We start from the raw sequence: 12,083 nt of genomic DNA, 5'->3' as shown, positions 1-12,083 counted from the left end.
CTTTGCATAACCCCTAGGCCTATAGCTTCTCACGTTCACCAACAAAAGGCTGTTGACCCACACAGAGCCAGGATATGAAGGTCGTTGGCTCAGTGGATGGTTAGATGACTGGATCAGAAGGCTTAGCTCATTCCTAAGAACCTAGGAGATGGGGTTGGGGGATTTAGCTCAGTGGTAGACCTCTTGCCTAGCAAGCGCAAGGCCCTGGGTTCGGTCCCCAGCTCCGGGAAAAAAAGAAAAAAAGAAAAAAAGAAAAAGAAGAACCTAGGAGATGTCCAGGAAAAGCCAGGAGGTGATTCCTTGCAGAAAATCAGGTTACAGTTTATGATCCTTCAAATGCACCTTAGATGTAGAATTTAGTCACAGTTATTCATAAGCCATTGAAAAATATAATGAACACTTGAGGTGCATAGTAAATGTCAGCCCAGTCGTATGAAGGGCTGGCTCAGTATTGAATTTCATCTAAGCCATAAGGCTGCAGGGAACCTGTGAGGATGCAAGAAGGAAAAACAGGACACAGATATAGAATGTACAGGTTGGTCATGGTTCCATCATTTGCATGTGGCATGACAGGTACTGAAGTGTCACATAAGGGACGTCAGGGCAGTTTCTTCACGGTTGAGTGCTCAGAATGTTGGGTATTGCCTATTTCATATCTCTCTCTCTCTCTCTCTCTCTCTCTCTCTCTCTCTCTCTCTCTGTTCTTCTTGTTTTTCAAGACTGGGTTTTTCTGTCTGTCCTGGATCTCACTTTGTAGACCAGGCTGGCCTCAAACTCACAGAGATCTTCGTGTGTTTGCCTCCCAAGTACTGGGATTAAAGGTGTGGCCACCACTGCCTGGCTTTTTCTTGACTGTCAACACAGTGGAGGCTCACCTTGACCACCTGGCTAGGTGTGTCAACTGTCATGCTTTACAGGGTCCCTTTCTCTCTTCCTCACTCCATACTGTTTAGGAAGGAGCCTTGTGCTCATCTTCTCCTGAGGGGTGGGAAGTAATCTGTTACGTCATTTTCTTTCTGCCTGAGAATTTCCTTCAGAGTTTCTTTTAGACTCCTAGATACATATTTTCTATCTGAAAATATATTTTATTTCTTTGACTTTCACTTAGAAGGTTATAGATTTACATATAATCTAAGAAATAGCACAGGAAGGCCTTATGTGCCTTTATGTAACATATTCCATAAGTATAGGTAATATCAAGATTGAGTTCTTTATGTCATATTTAGAACTCACCAGCTTTCCTGGTGTGTGTGTGTGCACGTGTGTGTGTTATGTGTTGTGTCTGTGTGTGTCTGTGTGTGTGTGTTGTGTGTTGTGTCTGTGTGTGTGTGTCTCTGTGTGTGTGTGTCTGTGGTGTGTGTGTGTCTGTGTGTGGGTCTCTCTGTGTGTGTGTCAGAAGTGAGCCTCCCTTTTTTATACGTGTTTGTATTTTTGCTTTAACGGTGTTTTAGGAGTTTCTTTCTCTCTCTTTTGAAGTGTTCTTGTCTCTCGGACCCCATTTTTCATGGGTTTAAGTCTTTTCCCTTCTGCTTTGACTTCTGTGTTTGGCTGATAATTTTCTCACTGGAGTTTCAAGACCTCTGGCAGCAGAGGAAGTCTCTTTAAGAAAACAGTTTAAACACTGAAAAATTCTATCTTACTTCCTGACTGTCCCTTTGTAATACAAAGTGAGTACTTAACCTCCATGTTTGCTAAATGCTGTCCAAAGTTCCATAGTTATGAATTGTTGGTTTTATGTGTTTTGGAAAAACTTCCAGTCACTATTTCAAAACAAAAAAAAATAATTACAAAAAACCATAATTACACTCTGTGGTAGTTTAAGTAAAAATGGTGTATATGTATACAGGCACTTAATATTTTTATGCTATTTTGAATGAGAGTTAAGTTTTAAAAAATTTTTGATTTCTTACTGGCACCTGGAAACATAACTATTTTTTAAGCTGGCCATTTAGTAAAATTTATTTATCAAAGCTTCATTTATTTTACTCCTTTGTTCATTCCTTCTGCATAGATATCACATAGGCTTTACTCACTGATTCTCATTTTGGATGCTGTCGCTTACTCCACTATGACACTGGATTCAAGGGATGAATGCAGACTTCCTCCTTGTCCCTGGATTCTGGGTGAGAAAAGACCAAATTTCATCACTTTGTATACTGGTAGCTACAGGATCTTAGTTGAGGAGGGTTTCCTCCTTTCCTGGTGTGCAGATAAGGAAGTTTTATTTCCATACAAATGATAGATTTTCTGAGAAGTTTTTCAGAGTTTATCAAGATGATCCCATGGTGTGGGTTTCTTACCTCAGTTTCCCCCTGGATTTCACTGACTGAGCTTCAGATGTGAATCCAGTCTGTACCTCTTTCCCCCTCTATGACCTCATTTGGTCAGCCTGCTGGTATTTTACATGATTAGGTTTGTTACAATTTGTTACTATTTTCTGTATCTGCCTTTGTTTTTTTTTTTTTTTTTTTTTTTTGGTTCTTTTTTTTCGGAGCTGGGGACCGAACCTAGGGCCTTGCGCTTCCTAGGTAAGCGCTCTACCACTGAGCTAAATCCCCAGCCCCTGTATCTGCCTTTGTTAATCTAGCTATTGTTTCCCTTCTGTGTAGTCCCTCTCCCTGTAGTGTGTGCATGTATTCCTGTGTGTACATGTGGAGGCCAGAGGTCAATCATTTGCTACCTGACTTTTTGATAAAGGGTCTTTGACTCAACCTGGAGCTCATGGATTAGCTAAACTCGTTGGTCAACAAGCTCCAGGGATCCACTTGTCTCCATTCCCATTCCTTGCCTAATGCTGGGGTCACAGCGTGGTGTTGTGCCTAGCTTTCATGTGGGCCTGGGGAACTGAACCCAGGTCCTTACACTGTGTCTACCAGCACTTTATCAACTGAACCGTCTCCTCAGCTCTCTCCTTGTAATTTTTTTGTCTGGTTTTGTGTCTGGGTTATCCTGGGCTGACAGAATGAGTTGGAAAAGATTTCTTCTTCCTCTTCGTCATCTTCTTCACTGTCGTCTTCTCTTTCTCCCCCTCCTAAGAATTTGTGTAGGATTAACACCAATCTCTCCTTTATAGAGAAAGGCTGTTTATGTTATCTGTTGACTCTTGAATGAGCTTTGAAAATTTGTGGTAGTGAAGAGATTCATCCACTTCACCTATCAACTTTGTTAAGACAAGGTTGACTTGTTACGGTTATCTCCTTCTTTTTTTTTTTTTTTTTTTTTTTTGGTTCTTTTTTTCGGAGCTGGGGACCGAACCCAGGGCCTTGCGCTTCCTAGGCAAGCACTCTACCACTGAGCTAAATCCCCAACCCCAGGTTATCTCCTTCTTACCCTTTGTAACCATGCCGGGGCATCTGTCTCACTAAAGAGCTTAGGAATTCGGTCCTCTTAGCTTTTTTCTTCATTTGGGCAATCTAGACTTTAACAAACTTTATTTATCTTTCAAAACCTTTAACTTTTGATTTCACAGATCTTTATTTTTTGTCGGCGCCAGCACCGACACGGTACCGAGAATCGGGTGAAAGCCTGCGGGATGAAAGAAACACACACATACACACAGGTTATCGTGTCAAGCCAGGAGAGGAAGAGAGGAAGAGAGAGAGAGAGAGAGAGAGAGAGAGAGAGAGAGAGAGAGAGGAAGAGCAGAAGAGAGGAAGAGAGGAAGAGAGGAAGAAGAGTGAGAGTTTCCTGTAGCTTTATTCACCACTTATATACCCAAGTCTCCAGGTAGAAAATAACTGGGAAGCACAGTGGGAAACCCTGGCTTGTGACTTCGATAACAAAAGACCAACTATGAGACCTGAATTAATTAGGGAGAAATCCGAGAAGACCAGCCTAAATCTCAAGGATAAAAGCTGAGGAAGCAAAAGGCAGAAGTAAATTGACCACCACCCAGGTGTGGTCCAGGTGTGTCAGTTCCACACAGCAGAGGTCATGCAGTGGAGACACCGGGTGTTTACTACTTGGTCTTTTCTTCCTGTGCCGTAAATACATGGGAGAGGCTCTTAGGAGTATGTGTGGCCAAGAGTCACGTAGCCACTTTGAGCTATCTAGGCCCAAATCCAATATGGCTCACTACAATTTTTATTGCTTCTGTTGTAATAATCCCTAAGATCTTACCGAGTTGGACGCCATGTTAAAAGCAACATTATGACACTTGCCAAAATGCAACAAAGACCTAGTCCATAGTTCCGGGTAGATCTCCAAGTAGAAGGTCCCTAAGTGTACTGACCTTTCTCTTTCCTTTTGGCTTCTGCAGTTCTACTTTTTGCTAACTGAAGTATGTCAACCAGGATATGATTTTTGTGCATAAAAGACAAAGAGCTATAAGGTACTAAATTGCATAATTGGGGAAAGTTCCTCATGTAGTCTCTAGCCTGAAATAAGGATTTTTCTTTTCTGCTTTAAGAGTGTCTGTGTAGTGGTCTTTGGTGGGCTTGCTAACCTTGCAACATTCTGGATGCCTTAGCAAGATCCTCAGAAACTAAGCTACTGGGACACTGGTGCTCTCAGATCCCCTCTGGGGTGACAATGTGGAAACAAATGGTTCCTATCAAATGCATATCCTGAGATATTCCGGGGACCCATGAACTTCTCCTGCCTCTAGTCCTACTGTGTCAAAGGCTCCCAATGCCTTTGAAAGACCCCCCCCCCTTAAAAGGAAAATTTTACGAGCTTAAGGTCCACAACTATAAAAGTAAAAAGTAAGTCTTAAGATTCACAGACTCAGAAGTAAAACAGGCCCGGGCGAGCCCAGGCACGCCCAGGCCCTGTGGGGCCTGCCCCGCCATTAAGACTAACAGACCATAAAGATAAGGAAAAAGGAATGCAGGAACCAGCCCGAGTTATCGAGTTATCAGTGCTGACTCATAGGCCATCTGGCAGGAAGGGATAAGCCCCTAGCCCCTGACATTCCGGACGCCCCAGCCTGCACGTACTCTTTTGCTGCGTAACCATGCATCCGCGCCTCATTTGAATCCACCAATCAAGTCCCTGTAACCATGCATCTGCTTCTGTATGCCTGCTTCTGCTCCCCAGAACTCTATAAAAACCCGTCCCCGGTTTGCTGGGCGCACCAGTCCTTTTGAGCTGACTGAGACACCCGCAGGTACCTGTGTATCCGGACAATAAACCCTCTTGCTGATTGCATCCGGTGGTCTCGGCCTGGTCATAGGGCTTGGGGATCTCCTTCCCGAAGGAAGATTCTCTCTGAGGGTCTTTCACCTTCACCCTAAGATGGGAAACCACAGAGAGTGTCTGAATCTGCCACCTCCAGAAGTAAGTTTGTTTATGACACCTTCCAAATAGGACACCTTAAGAAATAAGGATTGGGGATTTAGCTCAGTGGTAGAGTGCTTGCCTAGCAAGCTTAAAGCCCTGGGTTCAGTCCCCAGCTCTGAAAAAAAGAAAAGAAAAAAAAAGAAAAGAAAAGAAAGAAGGACAACCTTAGGAAAGGCTAGATACAGTCCTAACTCTAGGGTCTGGGCTCCTCCACAAGATGTCACTCGAACTCATGGTTTAAGTGTGTGTGGTACTCCCCTCTGGTTGTCTTTGTTTGTCTGTGTGTGTTTTTTTGTGTGCTTCTGTCAGTTCTGTTTGGCTGTGGAAACAAATCTAAGATGGGGATGGGAGTGAGTAGTTCCAAGACACCACCTGGAGTGTTAAATACTCCAAGAAAGGTTTCATAGACAAGGACAAATACAGGGTCTGTTTCTCAACCAGAAAACTCGAGTCTTCTATGAAATCATCTAGCCATCTTTTGGAGTTGGGTGGCACAGTGACAGATCTCTGGACTCCCAAATGATCCAGGCTGTCTAGAACATGGTGACCAAACACACCCCTGCAACTCTGACCAGTTTCCCTGTGCTGACTAATGGCTTTCTCTGGTGCAAGACCCTCCCCAATGGCTTAAGACTTGTGCCCTCTTGTTGGGGACACAAATCCTTTCGGTTCAGCTAGATTGCCCAAAGAAACCCAAGCCTCCTTCTATTCTCTGGTATCCATCCTTGTTCTCCTGGCCCCTAGGTTAACTACGCTATATTTGGTCATCGCTGGACCATTAACACTTTTGCTTCCAGTCCTCACTGTAGGATCCTGCTTGCTCAGCTGCCCGTTTAACTGTGCAAACAGTGAGTTCTGTTAAATTGTTAGTGCTGAGGGATGTAATCACCTGACCTGATAAGTGCACAATTTGACTTATGCATATAAAACTAGTGGGGACTGTATGTCCTCAGACCTAGAAAAGCCGACACCATGTTAGAGACACCATTACAACCTTAAAACCCAGCATGTAGGCTCCAATGCCTGCCCAAACAGGAAGAAACATAGTCCATGGTCCCAGGAAGGTCTCTGAATAAAGTATTTTGATCACATTTGTCACTTCTTGATCCAGCTCCTCCAAGACCTCCATTTTACCGGGTCCCCTCCCATTTTTTGTGTCTTCTTTTTGCACCCTCACAGACTCCAATAGGTACTGTTCACATGTGCAAGGTCGTAGGGTCATCTACTGTAATTTGGGCAATGTTCCAGATGCCACACCCTGGAGAAAACTCACTCCTGCACCAGTAAGTAGTCTTCAACTGCCCATGGTTCCTCAGCCTGATGTGGGGCTTCTGCAGCACACCCCTATCCGTACTGGAGTGTTGATCGGCTTGATCTTGTGCCAGTCTGGAGGCAGACAACTATAGATGTCATAAGTTCATGGATGAGGTGTCCAGTCCTGTCCAGAAGACACTTTCCCAACCGTCTTCCCCACCTAACAGATGTCTTAGTTAGAGCTGATCTGCTACACGCAAAAGGAGCTCATACACATATATTTTAAAGTGTCATGAATTACTGGAGCTGTGGTCCATTTGGTAGAGCTGTTAGGGATTGGTTCTAACGGTTTGAATTAGTCTGGAATCTGTGTGTCCAAATGCTGAGTTCAGGCTAGGAACTGGAGGCGAGGGGGAGGGAGAATCGCCATGACTTCGGGGAGAAGGATGGGATGTAAGAGCTGCAGGAGAGAAAGCCAACCAGCCACATAGAATTCCGATAAGTGGCCACTGGACACTACCTCATTGGGCCTGAGGTAGCAGGGGAAAGTTTAGGAGTCTCAGGAGTACCAGAGGGGAGCGTTCGCTAGCAGGGGAAGGTTTAGGAGTACCCAGTCTTTGAGCTAGACATGGCACGTCAAAAATTAATTGACGTGTGTGTGTGTGTGTGTGTGTGTGTGTTTCATTTGTGAATCCAAAGAGCTCCTGGGTGGGTGTCTGGGAGAGCAAGTTCCTGGGAGCCAAGGCAGAATAGCTAAACGACTGCTCCATCGAGCACTTACCCAGCATGCACCAAGCCATAGGCCCCATCCCCAGCCCCTATAAATCAACCGTGGGAGACCCAGGAAGATCAGAAGTTCAGATTATCTTCTGCTACACAGAGATGTTGGGGCCAGCCTGTGACACAGAAGACTTTGGCTTGAAAAAGTCTTTAATACTTTTGATTTGCTTCCAGCTAAATTGACAAGAGACCGGAAGTAAGTAACAGTGCAAAACAGGTACTAAATGTAACTCTTTCTGAAAAGCAGAGACTTCATATAAAAGTCACATAAAGGGGAGGTACACTTTAACTTTCAGTGTAACTATATGGTCATGAACACAAATACATTCAAGTATGGTTAGGCCCACTCTAATACCAGAATCCTGGGGCCTGAGGAAGGGGGATCCTGTGTTGTGGACCAGCCTGGGCCACATAGTGAGACCTTATCCAAAACAAAACAAAAAACATAATTGTGTTAGTTTGAATATGCTTAGCACAGGGAGTGGCGCTATTAGGAGGTGTAGCCTTGTTGGAGGGCTGGACAATGTGATGCTCCTCCTCCTAACCCGCGAGCCGGCCTTTTCCTACTGATCTTCAGGTGAAGATGTAGAACTCAGCTCCTCCTGCCCCGTGCCTGCCTGGATGCTGTGATGCTGCCATGCTCCCACCTTGATGATAATGGACTGAACCTCTGAACCTGTAAGCCAGCCCCAATTAACTCTTCTCCTTACAAGAGTTGCCTTGGTCATGGTGTCTGTTCACAGCAGTAAACCCCTAAGACACATATACACAAAAATAAACAACCAACTCAAAACATAACTCCCCCAAACAAGCAAATATAACAGTGTCTGTTAAGACTGAACGCATCCTTGCTTCCTATATTAAATTTAACTCCTGTGTGATAGTATTTGAAGGTAGAACCTTTGCCAAGTCATCAGGTCATAAAAGTGGATCCTTGGTAAGTGAGATTAGCTGGGGGAGGGGAGAAAACTGGAATTTGCTATCTTTCCCTCATGTAAGGATAAATGCAGTTATCTCCAGTTTTAGCTGGACCAGGGAGCCCACCAAAACCAGGCACCCTGTATCCTGTTCTTGAATGTTTAGAAGAGACCATATATCTCAGCTGGGTGTGATGTGCATGTATCTGATTACACAATGAGTTCCAGAGCTTCAGAGACCCCGTCTCAAAACAAACCAAAACCAACCAACCAACTGACAAACAAACAAACAAACAAAAAATACCTACAAACCAACCAAAATCCAAAAACCAAATAAGAACAACAACCAGAGAGAGAGACCATACCTCTTTAAACTTCTGTTGTTTATAAGTGATCTAATCCATGCTGCTAGTGCCAGAAGTTAGTATCGCTAAAGTAGTTCTTTATTGATAGTGATAAAATACCATAACCAAAAGCAACTTAAGGAAGAAAATTTATTTTGGTTTCTGATTCTGTTGGAATCCATCATGGCAGGCACAGTGGCAGAACCAGGAAGCTGGGTTATCACATTTTCACCTACACACAGGAAGCAGAGCAAGGGAACAGGAAGTGGGCTGAGGCTATAAATCCTCAAACCCCACCCCAGTGAAATATTCCCTTTAGGTAGAAGGCCATGATTCTAAAGGTTCTATAACCACTCCATGTGGGGCAGATCCAAATATTCAAATACATAAGCCCCTAGGAGACATTTCTCATTGCAACCACAACAGAAGGTTTGAGACCTCTGGCTTTTCTCTGCCTGCCTTTGACTTCAGCTCAGCATGATTTTGACATTTAGCAGAGTGACAAAGTAACAAAGTAGCAACAGCTCGTGGAGGCAAAGCAGCCTGAATGTAATGTACGAAGTGTGGCTGAAACCAGGAGTATCACTTCTCACTCAACACAAAACTTGGTTGCCGGGAGGGGTAGTGCACACTTAGATCCTAGCACTTGGAGGCTGAGGCAGGAAGATGCTTCTCTTTCAAGGGCAGCTCTGGCTATCCTTGAGTTCCAGGCTAGCCTGTGGAGGGTTTTATTTGTTACAAGGCTAAAGCACAATCTGCTTAGTCTCATACTTTTGAAAAACAGGGCTGTGCCTTAAAATTATTCAAAGTTGACTGACAAGCCAGTTTATGGCAGAAATGGCCGGTCACCAAAGCAAGGAGGCTCAGAGGCTGCAGGCGCTTGCAGTGGATCTATCCGGGTGAGCTCCATTCCTGGAACCCACAGAGGACAGAGAAAACTGCCTCCCAAAAGTTGTCCATGACCTCCATTCAAACACACACACACACACACACACACACACACACACACACACACACACACACGCCAGACATACATATACAATATAATAAATGAGAAACATTAAGTTCCTTCTCTGTCACTAAAAGTTTGTACACTCTTGCACAAGCTTCTTCAGTTTTCTCCATCTCAAAGGCTGCCCTGAGAACTATCTGTCTCCCCTTCTCCCTTTCTGCCTTCTGGATGAAATGCTGGCTGTGTCCTCAGAGTGGCGCACAGCACAGCATATGACATAGTGCCAAAGATGAGGTTTCTTCTGCACGCTCCCCTCAGCCTGTTCTGATGTTCATTCCCACCTCGCCCCCAACCTTTCACTTATTCTTCAACATGGCTTCAGCTAAAGCTTTCGTAGGGAGAGACCAACTTTCCTTTGATGGCACTGGGGTAGAGTAAGCTACCTCAGCCTTCCCACGGGAAAGAAAATGGAACAAGGCAATCTTGAAAGTCGCCAATGTTACCCTGAATTAAAGGCTGACCTAGCCAGTGCCTACAAAGCTTGACCTTCATGGAGGTGGCTCAAAAGAGGAGAGAACTAACTATAGTAAAGAGCCAAGAGAGAAATAGCCAACTGGAGGGGACCCAGTGGCAACCATCAGAGCAGCTCTTGGCTGCGGGAAGAAGTTCAGTGGACTGCATGAAGTCTAGCAAAATTTGTGCAAACCTGGCTGCTTCATATTTCCATTGTTAGCTGGATGTGAGTATGACCCAGCCAGGGTCAAACAAAGATGTGTGTGTGTGTGTGTGTGTGTGTGTGTGTGTGTGTGTGTGTGTGTGTGTATTTTTTTTTTTCTGAAGAGATCTCCCTGTGTAGTTGGAGGAAGTCTGGTACTCACTTTAGAGCCTAAACTGGTCTGGAATTTATGGTGACCTTCCTGCTTCTGCTTCCAGAGTGATAGGGTCACCACACCCTGTAAGGATAGCCAATTTCTTTTTTTTTTTCTTTTTTTTTTTTTTCGGAGCTGGGGACCGAACCCAGGGCCTTGTGCTTGCTAGGCAAGCGCTCTACCACTGAGCTAAATCCCCAACCCGGATAGCCAATTTCTAAGGTGACCTGTGGCCTACTCAACTCTGTTTCAGATGAGCTGTGTTGGCTGGTCCAGGCTCTCAGAGGAATTGAATGGTAGGAGTGAATCGTCAGCCATGGAAGCAGGGTGGGAGCTGGAGGACACCCAGGGAGATAGAAGCCAGGAGGTGCCAGCAGACAGTATCCATGGGGCCCTGCAATGAGTTGTAGAGGAGCAAAATTATGGGGTACACTGGCCACTTGCTGCTGTTCTGGGGGATCCAAGAACAAGGCAGAAGCACTGTGTGAAGGTTCTCAGCAACCTCCCTAGTCTATGTCCAAGGGACAAGTGTCTATTGCTAAAGATACCATGTCTGAGACAACTCTTGCAGAAGAAAGCATATAATTGGGGTTGACTTACAGTTTCAGAGGTTAGTCCATTATTATCATGGCAGGGAACAGAGCAACTTGCTGGTAGGTGCTAGAGCAGTAACTGAGAGCTTTACATTCTGCTCTGCAGGCGGGAGGCGGGGGGCAGAAGGAGGGAGGGAGGGAGGGAGAGAGGGAGAGAGAGAGAGAGAGAGAGAGAGAGAGAGAGAGAGAGAGAGAGAGAGAGCGCATCTGACATGCTCACCTCAAAGCCCACTCCCAGTGACATACTTCTTCCAGCAAGGCCATACCTCCTGATCCTTCTAATCCTTTCCAACAGTTCCACTCCCTGGTGAGTGAACATTGAAATCTATGAGCCTACAGGAGCCATTCTTTTTTTTTTTTTTTTTTTTTTTTTTTGGAGCTGGGGACCGAACCCAGGGCCTTGCACTTCCTAGGTAAGCGCTCTACCACTGAGCTAAATCCCCAACCCCTACAGGAGCCATTCTTAATCCCATCTGTACATCAGGCCAGTGCTGCAAAATGGGGCCTTTCGCTTCCTCGAGTTGCTGCTTCCTTTGAGTACAGACCTGCCACTAAGGCCACCAGCCTGCAGCTACTGAAAAGAAAATTATACGAATTCTAGGTTTAAAAATATAAAATTAAAAGAGTTAGCCCCAAAAGCCACAAACTCGGGGCTAAGCCCTGCCGCCAGGAATAGCAGGCCATAAAGATAAAGAAAAGGAATGCAAGAACCAGCTCAGGCTATCGAGGACTGAGCCATAAACCATCCAAAGACATCCCCCCAGCTTACTCAGAGTCATACTTTAACCAGATGTCCTCCAGACCCTGATAAGCCCCTACTTGTGCTTTTCAGCCATTGTGTCCTACAGAGAGCATTCCAAGAAACCGGACAGCCCAAGCCTAACCAGAGGTGTTTCAAATACAAATGCTCCATCAATTTTGACAAACTTTTAAAAATAATGAGGACCTAAAGACCCTACCCTTCTCCTGATTTAGTAGCTCTGTTCCAGGAACCAGGGGGCCATAAAACCTTCTGGCGTCCCCTTATCTCCTGGAGCCATAAAACAATCCTGTAACTTGCGGTGCATTCCCCTTTGACATCCCCCATCCCCTGG

Source organism: Rattus norvegicus, chromosome 4 (genome assembly GCF_036323735.1).
Source record: "Rattus norvegicus strain BN/NHsdMcwi chromosome 4, GRCr8, whole genome shotgun sequence".
Taxonomy (NCBI): Eukaryota; Metazoa; Chordata; class Mammalia; order Rodentia; family Muridae; genus Rattus; species Rattus norvegicus.
Note: the sequence above shows the minus strand (reverse complement) of the source record.